This window comes from Pollicipes pollicipes, unplaced genomic scaffold, assembly GCF_011947565.3.
Source record: "Pollicipes pollicipes isolate AB1234 unplaced genomic scaffold, Ppol_2.1 Scaffold_3447;HRSCAF=4054_pilon_pilon_pilon, whole genome shotgun sequence".
NCBI lineage: Eukaryota > Metazoa > Arthropoda > Thecostraca > Pollicipedomorpha > Pollicipedidae > Pollicipes > Pollicipes pollicipes.
This window is the reverse complement of record NW_023596297.1, coordinates 10425109-10441227: the sequence shown is the minus strand read 5'-3', so window position 1 is coordinate 10441227 and position 16119 is coordinate 10425109.

Sequence of the window (16119 nt, the reverse complement as noted above, 5' to 3'; positions counted from 1 at the left end):
CGCGCGCGCGGAGCCGGCCCGGTCGGGCGAGGCGGGCCTGGGCCGGCCCGCGCGGTGACCCTCTGAGGGGAGAGCACGGACATGGCGCCCCGGCTACGGCCTGCCGTGCTGTCCAGATGAAGAGGCTCCAGCGGCTGAAGACCGGAGGAGGTGCGGGGAAGGGTGTGCGTTGAGATGGGACCCGCAGAGGCAGACCCACGTTCAACCAGCGGGTCGAGGTCAAGCCTCATCTTCAGAATGCCGTCTCTAAGGTCGACAAACGTCACAGGAGGCCATGCAGATAATTTATTATATCATTACCGCTTATCAGTGACTTTGCCTTACAAATCTGCGCCCGGCCCTCGGCGTCGAGCTATTCATTCAGCCTGAATGATTTTCTTTTGCAAAATTAATCGCCTCATGAATCATTGATGAACATTCTGGCCGAACAATGTCGAGAGACGCTGTGGAGATAAGAAGTCTGGTGAAGAGGAGATGATAGCGACTCGACAAATGGCCCGGGAGCGCGGGCCTACCGGGCGGCCCGTTAGAGGGGCTCCGCAGTCACGACCCTGCCGAGGTGACCCCGCGGCCCGTTACGCTGCCGTCACGGCGGAATGCACGCGCGATGAACGCATCCCATTGCCGGAGCCGCAGGGGCTCCCAAACGCAGCGGGCGGAGTAACATCGCTGCCGACGAGATAGCGAAAATGTGCGGACAGCCCAGACTGGCTTCAACATGGCGTTCTGAGCTTCAGCACTGTCGATGAGCTACGACAAAAAAAAAACGTCCCAAGAGGCAAGATGCTCATAGGAATGAAGATGAAAAGATGTTCAACGGGACAGGTTACCGGCGTAACATGTTCAACGGGACAGGTTACCGGCGTAACATGTTCTGAAGCACATCTTGTACAGAACGGTTACCAAGGAAAATACACATCCGCTGACTGATAATGCCTGGTGTCCTTGGCAAATATGATGCTCTGCGGGGGCCATGTACAAAAGTCTGCCTGCTTAAAAGCTGTTGCCAGGTGAGCTCCTCGTTGGTCCATCCTCCCTCTCACACCCATATACACACACGTTTACCCGTGCACACAGACGGGCCGGCACACACGTGAGTGGGTCGGCGGAAGTGGCACGCCGTGCGTGCCTCGCCCGGGCCGCTCCCCGGCCGCGGCGCCGGGGTGCGGCCCGAGCTGTCGCCGCCGGCGGTGGCCGGTCAGCCGGCGGCGCGAGCTCGGCTGGACCGCGTCCGCCCGACCCCGCGCCGATGCCAGGCGAGACCCGCCGGTGTTAGGTCGAGGCGACCTCAACGGAGAGGCCGAGGTGAGCCCAGCGGAGAGGCTGAGGTGAGCCCAGCGGAGAGGCAGAGGTGAGTCCAGCGGAGAGGCCGAAGTGAGTCCAGCGGAGAGGCCGAGGTGAGTTCAGCGGAGAGGCCGAGGCGAACCCAGCGGAGAGGCTAAGGCGAACCCAGCAGGGAGGCCGAGGCGAACCCAGCGGAGAGGCCGAGGCGAGCCCAGCGGAGAGGCAGAGGTGAGTCCAGCGGAGAGGCCGAAGCGAGTCCAGCGGAGAGGCTGGGGCGAGCCCAGCGGTGAGGCTGAGGCGACCCCAGCGGAGTGGCTGAGGTGAACCCAGCGGAGGCACCCAAGAGAATCCAGTCAGGTAGGATCGTGCTCAGTTCGGTCTGGCTGGGCGGGGAGCTGAGCTGAATGGAGGTGAGCAGGACAAGTTTCAGCACACGAGTCCTCCAACTGACTAATTTGTAAAGCTAGGAAAACTGTCCCGACGGCTCAGTTGATTAGAGCGGCAGCATTCAAATCTACCCACCGATGGCGGTGTGCGTTCGGGCAGCTTTAGCCGCTCACTAGTTGACCTTGACTGGGATGGCCTGCGGCCGGTGGCAGCTGCCGCGCGAAATGTCTGGTGACGTCACAGGACAGCACACTGCCGAGCATAACGGCACGTTAAACTTTCGCTTCCAAATTCTGCCATTGATATGGAAGTTTACGATCGGAAGGTATGGATCTGGGCCCACACAACAAGCACTGCTTAGCGTGGGCTGTGGTCCCAGAAACCCAGTCATCCAGATGATTCAGATTAAATCTAAAATCCCTACAATGTTTTTAATGAATCTGTTTGGCATCAGAAAATGACGAACAACGGAATTGCAACCACATTTTCTAGGTGTGTTTTAGCAAACGGCATTAAATCCTATCATCTAAAAGACTGCCGTAATGTTATCTTCGTTGGGAATTTCTTCTTGAAACCCAAAGCATGCAGCAATATTGCGGCGTAGATCGGAACGGCTTGCATAAAAGAAACATGTCGTAGGCATGAATCGGGCGGGGACAGTTCAGCTTGGCATGCATTGAACTCATATTCGCCGGGCATTGGCTCATACAGACCTGACATTTGCGACTGAGTGGTCTAATGACGACATATCTACATGAGCCAGCATGCAAGGTACGTAACTATAACGACCTGCCGTGGAGCCGGCAACGATGTGGTCGCCGGTTTGGCCTCATGCCTCACCGAGACTGTCCGCGAACAAACGCCACCGCGGGCTCCGACTGACATGACTTGTGTGCCACTGCGATTGTCAAGCAAGGGCTGCCGTCCATCTGGCCAGGCGGGGCTCATTTATGTTGATGACAGCCGTGAGAAAGCCAGCGTCGAGCCGGGGTGAGCTGCTGAGGTGGGCCACCCTCCCCGAGCCCATCCATGCCGAGTCGCGCCTCGGGCTGTACCACTTCCGCTCCCGGCCAAGCCTCCGCTGTAACCAGCCGGATTCAGCGCGGCCGCCGGCGGCCCACCGGCACCCCCGGCGGTCGCAGAGACGCCCTCTGTCCACAGCTCCATAGCGCATCGGCCTCCAGCTGTCTGAGGCGCAGCCGGACCCGGCGCGGCCGACGACGGCCCACCGGCACCCCCGGCGGTCGCAGAGACGCCCTCTGTCCACAGCTCCATAGCGCATCGGCCTCCAGCTGTCTGAGGCGCAGCCGGACCCGGCGCGGCCGACGGTGGCCCACCGGCACCCCCGGCGGTCGCAGAGACGCCCTCTGTCCACAGCGCGGGGCCTCGAGCTGGCTGGGGGGCAGTCGCGGTCAGCGCTGCCGCCCAGTCGAATGGAGACCGGTTGTCAGAAGGGTGTTCTGGGAGGTTAATTAGAGTCCTGATGGCTAGCTACCCGCCTTGATGATGAGGGCCAGGGCCGTTCAAATCCCCGACCAGAAGATCTTTGAGGATCGGAATGCCCTGTGTGTCACAGTAAGGGATGATTTGCCGGGAAAGTGGTGGGTTCTGACATGACTGTGCCGTTCACATTGCCAACACGAGCGATACATTTACCGCTGTCCCGCAATCCCACACCGAAGCCTGACATGTGCGAATAATAGTTTGCACACTCTGGTTACTGACATCCGTGCGAGATGTAATCATTTCAACGAGTAAAGCCTCCACCTACCATTTCTCAGAGTTACGGATCGTGAAAAGCGGCCAAGCTTTATTATTCTACGTCTAACAGAATGCTATCATCCAAAAGGCAACGCTTCGACTCTGATCAATAAATGCCCAAGGCTGGAGATACCAATACTTGTGGGACACGGGCATGGATTCACTTCACCGTAGCTCGACGGTAGCAATCCTGTGTCGCAATACTGGTATAAATGTATACCGGTGCCCAGCGTCCTGCGATATGGTCAGCGGTAATGACTAAATCCAGAGTCTTCTCAGAAACACTACTGCGATCGACGAAATGACTGATGTTATAGATATCAGGAATCCGCCGCAACTTATCACCTCTTCAGGCAAACTATTTTATCGTTTGGTTTCTTAGATTTTAAGTTTCAGTTATATTTGGGGAAGATGACGACTTTAAGGCAAGACTTCGCGCGACGTCCGTATGACATGCGCAGAGCTCAGTAAAATGGTAAAGGGTAAATGGTAGATGGTAAAAGGTTTCATGCTCCTCTGCATGCATGAAAGTTTTACCTCCCATACAGGTGCAATCCAAACGCTTGAAACGCTAACTGCTTATGCGGATGTTGACTGGGTGAGGGAGCACACATGTTCAAACGCATGGGATGCGTGTCGTGTCGGGTTGAAATAAATATACCTGTTGCTGCGGAAGCGATCGTCCCTTTCCCTTGAAAGTGACTCTAGTTCCGTCGAGGGAAGAAAAAAGAGGCGTTGCACTTGCAAAAAACTTTGCACGTACAAAAACACGCTAACAGAGTCTGAAGTCAGATGCTCGGAAGAGCAGCGACTGCAACGTAGATAGCAAGTAAGAGAAACACACCAAAAACTGCGACGAAAGGCATAAAGACATCTCAGATTCGGCCTGATAGACTCCGACATTTCAAGTGATTGAGTGATACAAAGTCCATCATTAACCATGCATTCGTCAAAAAAGGGTACTATCGACTAGGATAAAACCAGAAATGTTAATAGGCAGCAAACAAAACCTCCAAATGTCTCGGAAGATGCATCATGGAATCAAACCAAAGCGACAGCTGAATCGCCGGTAACAAATGGTTGGCATGACTACCGCGCCAGTCCCGGCGCCGACGCAGGCGCCACGGTCTCACCTCGCACGCCCAGCTCATCATCAGACATGATTACACACCAGTCGTCCGATAACGGGATAATTCATGGTGGCGGGCGGCGCGCGTGGCGTCCGGCACCCTGTATCCGGGAGAGGGGCGACCATTTTCATAAGTTTTCCATCCGTCGCCGGCACCGCCGACATTAGCATAGCCCGTGAATAATGCGACGCCGTGTGCCGACGTCACTTACGAGTTCGGAAGTGCCTCCAAACTAATTTGTCAAGCGAGCGTAAGACGCCGGGCGCGCTCCGCCGGGGTCACGTGACCGGGCGCGGCCGACGGTGCGCACACCACGTGATCGGCGGGTGTCGCTGGGCGGCCGAGGCAGCCACGATTGGCGCGCTCAGCAGCGGCACGGGCAGCGCACGTCATCCGAACTTAGCTGCGCACCGGTTGTTGACGAAGTCTAGCTGCTGACTGAGTCTGTTGGCTGACTTTGAAGTCACAAGTTTAGAGGAACAGCAGATTCAACCAGGACGTGGATCAGCCACGAGAGCCATATGTAATGCTGCAGGCGCGCGCGAACGCCCGAAAACAATGAGCGGATCGAAACATTTCATTGGCGTGTTTTTGCATCCTCCGCCGGATTTTTCCTGCCTCGTCGAGCTTTCATGACGGCCCGTGTTTCTACACCGCAGCGGCCGACGCATCAATGCAGGCTGAGTCAGAGGAGGGTCCGGCTGCCGAACAAGGCGCGACGGACCGCGGCGCACCAGGCCTGCAGCGCAGCGCGGCTATCGGCTGCAGGCTGGACGGGTCACGGCAGGGGCCGCGCCGGCCGCCGTGTTTGGTGCGTGTCAATGCACGAGGAGCGCCAGCTTCGACGCCGTCCGACCGGAAGCAGGGGGAGGGGAGGGGCAGCCAAGGTCGGTCGGCGTGGGCACAACAAACGACGGGAGATGCGGCCGAGCCGCCGCGCGGCCGTCCAGCTGATCGATGGCCAGACACAACCGCTGTATTAATGAGGTAATTACTGACAACGGAGCGAACAGTGCGCGCATGCGTCAAACGCCTGACGCGGCGGCGGGCGGACGGCGAAGCACTCCTCCCGCCATCAGAGGCGTAACGGGACGCAGACGAGCCGGCCGGGCCGCCACGAGAGGACAGCAGTGAGCGCCACACCGCGCCGGTGAGGCCACCGCGGGAGGGCGGCAGCCAGCGCCACACCGCGCCGGCGGGGCCGCCGCGAGAGGGCGGCAGCCAGCGCCACACCGCGCCGGCGGGGCCGCCGCAAGGGGGCAGCAGTGAGCGCCACACCACACCAGCAGGGCTGCCGCGAGAGGGCAGCAGCCAGCGTCACACCGCGCCCGCCGCCGGTGGGTTGACGCGTGCCACGCACGTACGGATGCGCTCTGTCCGTGCGGCCTCCCACCACCAGATGCATGCCAGACGGTGGCGTCGTCGAGCGTGTTCCACCAAGCACGGGCTCTGACTACCCTCCCTTCCTTCTTTGTCTGAGATCCAGCGACGAGTGGCTAGCCATCTGAGCGAGCGATTAGCGGGCAATGGGAAGAGAAAGGCACGGCTTGACGCGGCATGCGATGTAAAACGCAGCAATGTGCGTTTGATGAGCCTCAGCCTTCAGCACCAGCATGTGCTGTGCGAGAAGTGTTAGTGTGAGGAACCAGGATGGTCAAGAGTCCATAACTAATTATGTGACGCTGATTTCAAACAGCAATGAATTTAGTGAAGTAAGCCAGCTAAATACATAGGCTCGCTGGATTTGCAGTAATTTTTAGTGAGCCTTTCCAACCCACCGGGGCCACCTTGATCAACTCAACTGAAGTGAATGGGAAAGCGCATTGACGCCGTGCCAGCGGGCTCAATTGTAACCGGTTACTTTGCCACTGACCTCGTGATATATTGTATAACCAATAGCCAAAACACGATTCATATTACAGGTATCGTACCCGAACTTGTGATGTAGGAAATATGTTTCGATACCTGAGCTCGTGCTGTATGAAACCGATTGTGAAAAACACGGTGTCACCAGTGGTGTAGTTCCACTGGTGACACCGTCTCTTCCATTGTATCGACCACGAGCATTACGCATACGATGGTCTATGTAGCGTTCTTTCAAAGTTGTGAGAGCTCCTATTTTTAAAAGCAGATGTTCGTAGGAGCCCAACAGTAAGCACAACTGCCAGCAGAACAGCTGTGCGCATTGCGCACAAGACGTAAATGTGACATCAGGGAGTTTACGGCGGTGGAATCAACCCACTCGTCCGTCTCTTACACCGTACAGTTACTGAAGACAATATCTTTTTCTCCCGGATGCAATTTGCCGCTGGCGAATAAATACAAGCATCGTATACAAGCAAGCGTATACATACTGCATGATCTAATGCAGTTCATGCCCCCCCCCCCCTCAGCGTGTACATAATGTGAATCGAAATATATTCGCTAGGAGATTGACGTGCAATGCGCAATTGGATCAGCCGGCTCCGGAGTCAGGAAGACGCTCCAGCCGAGTCAAGCGGACACTCCAGACACGACTTGTCAGGGAGCGGGCGGATTTAAGCCGGTTCGTGTAGCCATATCTCAAGCCAGAGTCCACGCGCGGACGCAACTAGCGCCATGGCATAATGGCGACCGGTGCCGGAACTACTGTTTCTGCTTTCCAACGCACCCCACGGAACGTACCCGGAAGAATCATAAAAAACACATCGGACTGGAAAGACCTTGTTAAAATTGCTGGTGTGTTGATGTGCGTAACAATATGGAATGAATAAGCACCAAGGCGCCAGAGGCAAACATGTAGACAGGTGGACTTGCCGGTGTCTGTGATTCCGGCGGCGGTGGCGCTGCCGCCAACTGACCTGGGTGAAACAGCGCATGCTCCGGCCGCAGAGGCGCGTCAGTCGCGTCTGCGAGGTGCAGAGGGCAGCACTGAGCCGCTGCCGCTGGGCCGCGGCCGCCGCCGGCGCCTCCAGCTGCTGCTGCAGGCTGTCGAACGTCTGCTGCTCGATCAGCATGGCGTCCTGCAGCAGCTGGATGAGCTCCAGCAGACCCTGCCGGCGGCGGACGGAGACGGCGTCAGCGGGCGCTGGGCGGCGCAGGTCGCCGTGACAGCGCGTGACGAGGGAGAGCAGGTCGATGGCGACCGACGGCAGGGCGGCCGGGGCAAAAAAGAGGCATCAGACTTGTTATGGCATTGCTTCCGGAAGACTGAACTGGAGTGGCGCGGAGGCGCTTTCGAGGAGAGGGGAAGTTGCCAAGGGTAAAAAGACTCGTCCACCTCGACGTGTAGAAAAGCGCTCCGGGTAGGTGTCACTCGTCTTGACTCGTGACAGTGCCGATGAAAGGCTTGAAAGACGACGTGAAAAACTGGCGTGAGCTTTCACAGTTAATTAAATGATGAGAGATATCAACTATTTGTCCAATAACAGGACACAAACACGTCAACGTACAAAATGGAAGTTATTCAGCGGATGTAATGCAATAGAAAGCCAGGCCCTTGTCAAGTGAGAATAATTTTTGTGATCGAAACTTAGTGACATCCGTCTAATTGTTAATTTACATTCCGGTTTCATCAGATAAGACCTCCTTCCACCTGTCTACAGTATTTCAGACCATGACATTAAAGAGAAAGGTAAGCAGTCAGACAGAACTACAGCCCTCCCAGTCAACAGTCCCAGTCCCGACCCCATGGTCCACCTGACGAACAATCCCGTCGTACAACACGCAAATATGTACACATGGTCGAACTGACCAGCCACAGAGCAGCCCGGAGGTCATGCGTCTGTGAATGGTTTTGTTACAATCCGAGGTGTGGCGAGGCGCAGGGGACTGCAGGGGCCTTGCGTGAAAAAGATGATACGTCACAGTAAGTAATTTAATTTGGCCATGTGCCGCACAACAGGGGAGTGGTGCGTAGAGACCGCTAGGTTTGGAAGGTAAAGGCTTCATTATTATCACAAAACAAGTACTCAACATCGCTAAGGATTTGAGCGCGTTTAACCCAGTGTATCATGTAGCAGGTACAAGGACCGATAGCGAAGACAGGCCAGCTCTAGTGCGGCTACGAATGAAACATACCTTCGTGTGAAAATTATAGCAAATGGCGCAAAGCACTGACGACTCGGAACGTGCTAATTCAGTTCAGCATTGAAGGAACGATAAGAACGTGGAAGTTCGTCCCAACCCAGAGAAAAGCGACCAAGGCGTGCGTTCGATAGGGCCACCTACGACCAAAATCATGACAGATCGTGAAATATATCAGACCAACGCACCTATGAACCTTTTATCTCGGTTAAAACCCTCTAGTCACTAGCTTAGGACCAAGGCTCCCAAAGGAAAGTAAAAATTAAGCGCGGAATAGTCTGAGTTACAAATAAAAGCTTAGTGGAATGCAGGAATGCTGTTGAGCTGGACGTTGTAAGTGAAAGGCATAAGGTATGGTAAAGAGTGGGGCGAGGAAAGTGAATGCCAGTTAATATGGTTGAAATTCGTAGGATACCGATCGCATAATTAAACCGGACTGGGATGCTCAAACTGACCAAAGGCTCAAAGCGCAAGCGATAACATTCCCTCTGACTGGTCGCATAAAAGGATGGAGAATGCTGAGAAATGTTGGTGAGGAAATCCAGCAAAAAGAGCATGTAATAACCGCGAAATGCTAAGGCTGTGGTAATTTTGATGTCAGCTAGTGTTCCCGCTGACACACCCGCCATGCCGCTGATACACCCGCCATGCCGCTGACACACCCGCCATGCCGCTGACACACCCGCCATGCCGCTGACACACCCGCCATACCCCTGTCCCCACTCATAAATGCATGCATGGAAAATACCCACTGCCTTTGCATTGTCACACATTTTCATCTGACGGATAGGTACGGCAAGACGTTCATCTGGATAGTAGTAGATGTATTGAAAACTTAAGCGGTTTAAGTGAATAAAACCACATTTATGCGTACCTCAGAGCATAGTCGATGGAATGCTTAGAAAGAGATACTCACCCATCGGCAGAATATTTACAAATCGATATTCGTCGACACTCAGAGCAATACAAAAGCAAAGTAATGCTCCAAACAGATACCTCGTTTAAGGGGTTGATTCGAATCGGGGGCCATGAGCTTCATGACAAGAGGTGATACGCAACGGCGGATCACGTATACAAAATATATTTACCTTAGACGGAGCTTTACATATAATTTGTCTCACAAGTTGAACGCATCCCGCTTTACAAAGCCAGGAAACATCTACATCTAGATCATCGTCAGGATCTACATATACATCAAGAAACATCTACAAACATCTTTCCCGGGAGGCGGCCAGCCAATGGACACGTCTATTGTCCATGATGGCATCCAAGCTGAATTGTTGCTACTGACGCGTTTCATAACACATGTAAGAAAGTTTGCCGGAAGAAAGAAAACGCCTGTTTTCTACGATATCTATCGATGTTATCAAAACTGCTAAAGAATGAGATAACTCAAGAGTAGGTGAAAGAATATATGAATGCTATGACAAATGACATGTGTATCATTTATCATGGCTCTAAAATCTGCAGCGTTTGGGGAGATTATATCTCATAACGGACGGACAGACATAGGGAGATATGAGAGTGAGAAAAATAGAGATGGATTAAGAGAGGGTGAAGGGAAGACAAACAAATGTCATCAATGTCAAATGGCAAATGTCAGTCACTGAAAGGTAATATATATATATATATATATATATATATATATATATATATATATATATACAAAGATATAGAAAGGAAAATGTATAATAATTTATATTCCGTTATACATATATAGATATGTAAATCTACCTATAAAGACATAGAAAGGAAGATGTAAAACAATATATATAAATATATATATATATATATATATCATCTTCACGGCTGATGTATATATATATATATATATATATATATATATATATATACATATCATCTTCACGGCTGATGTTTTCGTTCTGCTATCGTAAAACCTCAAGCTACATGTCCCACAATCATCTTGTAATCGGTCTGGATTTGGGTTTTAACAGCGCAGATTCAGACACTCAATGTACAACACCATTCACAGATGGATTATGGATACCGACATGACAGAGGTATCAGTCGTATCCGACATTCATATTCGGGGAGAGTTATCCAACGCGGGTTTGCCTACAGCAGCACACACAGCTTTTTGAGGTGACTCACCCACTGCGAGAGCTGTTCGAGTGAGCGGTCGAACTCGTCATCAGTGCACCACATCAGGTGCTCGCGACCCTCCGGTGTCAGCGTCGATGCCGACACGCTCTGAAACACAGGGAGCACGGGCGGATCAGCTGAGCGGCCATCGCCAGAGAACTCACGGCAAGCATCGCTGCCAGAGGACTCACGACGAGCGGCCATTGCCAGAGAACTCACGGCAAGCATCGCCACCAGAAGACTCGCGGCGAACATCACAGCTGGAGTACTCATGGCGAGCATCATCGCCAGAGAACTCACGGCAAGCATCGCCACCAGAGGACTCGCGGTGAGCATCACAGCTGGAGGACTCACGGCAAGCATTGTCACCAGAGGACTCGCGGTGAGCATCACAGCTGGAGGACTCACGGCAAGCATCGCCACCAGAGGACTCGCGGTGAGCATAACAGCTGGAGGACTCACGGCAAGCATTGCCACCAGAGGACTCGCGGTGAGCATCACAGCCAGAAAACTCACGGCGGGCATCACAGCCAGAGAACTCACGTTGTGCATCACACCCAGAGAACTCACAGTGAGCGACCATCACCAGATGATTCACGACGAGCGCTGCCGCCCCAAGGTGAATCGCACCAGACGGGAAACAGCCAAGCATGTATGTCAAACGAGCTGCACCAAAATCACATGTGCTTTTGTTGAAATCAACGCAGGGCGGCGGCTTCCAGACGAACCTCCCTTCAGGCTTAGATTTTCCAGTTGACTGCATCTGCCAGGAGAGGACTGCTGCCAGTGCACTAGGCCCGCGACTCGTGCACGGCTCTGTTGAACGATTGCTTCAAAGAATAGTAAGTCAACCACCGCCCGGTGTCTTACCATGCATATGCAACAGAATCATGCATCTCAAACAGCCGGCTTTATCGAGCAGTGTGGTCTAACTGTAACTTCACGCTGAGCTGAGGGTCTGTCTATATGTAAAGGCGGGCTCTTGCCTCCGCTGCCCCCGCAGTCCGACTGCCGACAGCGCGCGTAATTAACATCAGATACCGTGAGAATTCTAGGGGAATATGATGAACGCGTGCTACGTGTTGGCATGCGAGCAGTGCACGTACCCTGCATATGTATGAGGGCTGATAGGTGATCTAAATCACCTGCCCCGACACCAGAACGGGGGCGTCAAACAAACGCTGGCACGCTGCCATGTCGGGCCCGAGCGCGTTTACACAGAGCGTGTAAGACATGTCAGACAGCACCATCAGCAAACGCTTCACGACAATACGGACAGGAAAAATGCGGTTTTAATGCACGTGTGCTTTCGCCTGATAATCTGGGGACCACCACATCGACAGGGCTATCGTTCGCCGCCTGCCAAGCCGCGCATGAGGGCATTTCCGGTCGATGTTGACTGAGCCCAGACGGCCGGCAATCGCACGCCGCAGCAGGTCCGACTGCGGTTCACCCAGACTGTTATCATTTGAAAGGTCTGGCCGTTACGGGCTCAAACAATCGCACTGCGGCGGGTGGAGACGGCCGTGAGGCTGACAATCGGCTGGGCGGTGAACGGGGTCACAGGCGGGAGCACAGTCCCGCCGGCGCCACCGCCCCACCAACGCCCGTCGCAGGGGGGGGGGGGGGGCGGCACCACTTGGACTGGCTCCTCATGTAGCCGCTAGGCATCTTCAGTGACGCTGTCGTCAGGCAGGCATCATGACGCTTGTATCGGGTTGATGTGCAGGCGTGCAACATGATGGCATGTGTTGTTGCGCACAGCATGAAACAAAGCACTGCCTGTGACCCTTGAACCTCGCAAATCGCTACACGCGCACCCCTTTGTGCGGCGCAGCGGAACATCGGCCTGGCGCCCATCGCGCTAATCATGCCGCGTGTCACGCGACGACGAGGCGCCGTTGTTTGTTGTTCGCTGACGCGGAGGCGTCGCTTCCGTTTTGTGCCAGTCACGTACGCGCCGCGCCTGGTGCACCGCTTGTCACAGAGACCCGCCGCCGATACAGCCCGTGTCGCAGACACGCGCAGCTGGTCCACCCCTTGTCACAGAGACCCGCCGCCGATACAGCCCGTGTCGCAGACACGCGCAGCTGGTACACCCCTTGTCACAGAGGACCAAGGCTGATATAGCCCGTGTCGCAGACACGCGCAGCTGGTACACCCCTTGTCACAGAGACCCGCCGCCGATACAGCCCGTGTCGCAGACACGCGCAGCTGGTACACCCCTTGTCGCAGAGACCCGCCGCCGATACAGCCCGTGTCGCAGACACGCGCAGCTGGTACACCCCTTGTCACAGAGGACCAAGGCTGATATAGCCCGTGTCGCAGACATGCGCAACTGGTACACCTCTTGTCACAGAGGACCAACGCTGGTATAGCCCGTGTCGCAGACACGCGCAGCTGGTCCACCCCTTGTCACAGAGGACCAAGGATGATATAGTCCGTGTCGCAGACACGCGCAGCTGGCACACCCCTCGTCACAGAGGACCATAGCTGATCCAGCCCCGCCACAGACATATGCAGCTGAACAGCGGTCAGGCATCATCAGTGACGCTGTTACCAGTCAGGCACCATCAGTGACGCTGTTACCAGTCAGGCATCACGGCGCTTGCGTCGCCTTGGTGTGCAAGCGTGTAGCACGATGCCGCGATCATGACTGAACAGACCACGGGGCCCTGTCACAGGACCTGCCATGCCCTACCACGCGTCGCGCAAACGCTAAAATTGGTCCGGGACGCATTCCGTATGCATCACATCTTTTCCAGACACTTATTCTGCCGGTACCAATGCTGGTCACATAGACACCAAGATTTTTCGTACCCAAACAAGACAAGTGGACGCCGTGTCTGGCCGAACTACCTTCCTCAGCATACCGATCGGTTCAGAAGAAAGTGGCAACAATAATCTTCGCAAACAGATCGTTACATGCGTGTTCGAAACTGATAGCCACAGCGTAAGTGAACAAACCACCGGTGTGCCACTGGTGCAGACCTGTCAAGAACAAGCTTAGGTGGCGCGCAACAAAACATGCTACACGGTGCCGATATTTTCAACACGGAATTCATCACCATTTGGACTACAGACTTTGTGTTTGGACACCGGCCTCACATCGGAAGACGCAACATGCGCATTTGTGCTCTGAGGCGACAGAGCAGAACAGAACGAAGAACATTGCCAGAACACTGCGGCCGCCAAAGCTGGCCGTAACTGAGCCACCTGCTCAGAACGCCGGCCTGGTCAGCTGGCGTTCGGCCGGTCGTCGTGTGTGCCGACTCGAGGGCCGCCGGCGCCGCCAAGGTCCGCCGCGTGGGCTAGGCAAACGTGACCCGACACGGCGCCGAGGCCACGCAAACGTCCCGCGGCATGGAGCAGCCGTGGCGCCAGGCGGCAAGCGGCGCAGGCGGCGCGGGTTGGAGGAGCCCGCCGCGGTCGAGCGAGGTCTGACGCGTCCTGCTCCCGGGCAAGATATGGGAACATCCCAAATGGGTTCAGTGCATTATGTTGTCCTTTTCACTTCCGACTGTGATTAATTCGCGGTCTCACTTGGTGTAGTGCCGCCCTAGGCTCCAAAGACGTTGGAATTGTTACGCTGATCCTCTTCCCCCGAGCGTCTAGATATGCCCTCATCCGGGCCAACTACGGACCGTAGACCGCAGGAAGCCAGCAGCGCATGGCCGGGGCAGACAAATGACGACCGGTATCGCTACTCGTTACCGCACAGGCCGGGACCCGTGACCCGACACAGCCTGAGGACTGCACAGCGCAGGCCGAGGCATGTCCGAGACGAGACGGAGGGTCAGCATGGGGCGAAGGGGCGGAGGTCAGCACGCAGGGACAGCCGGCTGTATCGCACGGCCGAGGCCCTCACGCCCCGCTTATAACGGGCCTGGCGTCCCTGGCACGGTTTGAAGAGACGTACCTCCGGAGATGGGGTAATAACGGACGGAGGGCGGGAGGCAAGGCGACTACACAGGCGTAGTTTAGTGTTAATGTGTGAGAGGTTTGGCCTTTGACACGGTTATGCCCTCTCCAAGCGGCGCGACCAACAACAGCGAGGCGCCCACTCACGCCATGACCAGGCAGAATACGGGCTAACCAGGCTCCGGACTCCGAGAGCCGTAAGCCAAGGCGCGGCGGAGGGTCCAGAGTACGGTGGCAAATATTGGTCAGCTGTCGCCTCAGCAAACAAGCCCGTTACAAACTGTATTGGCCTTCTCGGCGGGGTGGAGGTCGCTGGCGCGCGTGGTCGTCGAGCGCACAAGCAGGCTTGGACGCGTGAGTGAGCCCTGAGATGCTCAGCTGTGAATTGTGTTCATGTTCGCGAATGGCACTCCCCGTGTTAGTGTCCTGTGATCGCGTTCGGGATCTGTCATTGCGTTGGTGATCGTTGAGCGTGTTCTCAGGCCTCGCTGAGTCGCCAGGAAGCTGAGTAGCGCGGCGCGTCGTTCTCAGACGGGAAGTGTGAGCGTGTTCTCAGGTCTCGCTGAGTCATCTGGAAGCTGGGCAGCGTGGTGCGTCGTTCTCAGATGTAAAGTGTGAGCGTGTTCTCAGGTCTCGCTGAGTCGTCTGGAAGCTGGGCAGCGCGGCGCGTCGTTCTCAGACGGGAAGTGTGAGCGTGTTCTCAGGTCTCGCTGAGTCGTCTGGAAGCTGGGCAGCGTGGCGCGTCGTTCTCAGATGTAAAGTGTGAGCGTGTTCTCAGGTCTCGCTGAGTCGTCTGGAAGCTGGGCAGCGTGGCGCGTCGTTCTCAGATGTAAAGTGTGAGCGTGTTCTCAGGTCTCGCTGAGTCGTCTGGAAGCTGGGCAGCGTGGCGCGTCGTTCTCAGATGTAAAGTGTGAGCGTGTTCTCAGGTCTCGCTGAGTCGTCTGGAAGCTGGGCAGCGTGGCGCGTCGTTCTCAGATGTAAAGTGTGAGCGTGTTCTCAGGCCTCGCTGAGTCGCCTGGAAGCCGGGCAGCGTGGCGCGTCGTTCTCAGATGTAAAGTGTGAGCGGGGTGTCCGCGCCTTCTCAGGCCATTCAGCCATGCGTGGGCGCGCAGTGGGTACGAGTTCGCACCAGCCGGCGTGATTTCACGCTAGACTTCGCTAGACCCGCGAGGAAGGAGAGGTAGGTGGAGCTCAGCCATCGTTGTGGACGAGCTGGGGCTAACGGAGAGGTAGAATAAGAAGCATGTAAGATCTTGAACAAGAAGGCCGGGCGCTGGTTGTCTATCAACGATATGAGGGCGTGCTTCAGAGGAAAGGACAGGAAACGCTTGAATTAGTCATCGGAAATTCTACAAACCTAGCTAAAATTATAGCACACTTAGCAATCAGAAACTGGTGCAGGAAACGTCTCTTAGGTGTAAAACTGATTTTGGTTAGTCAGACTTATGTTATCATGTGCTATTATGTG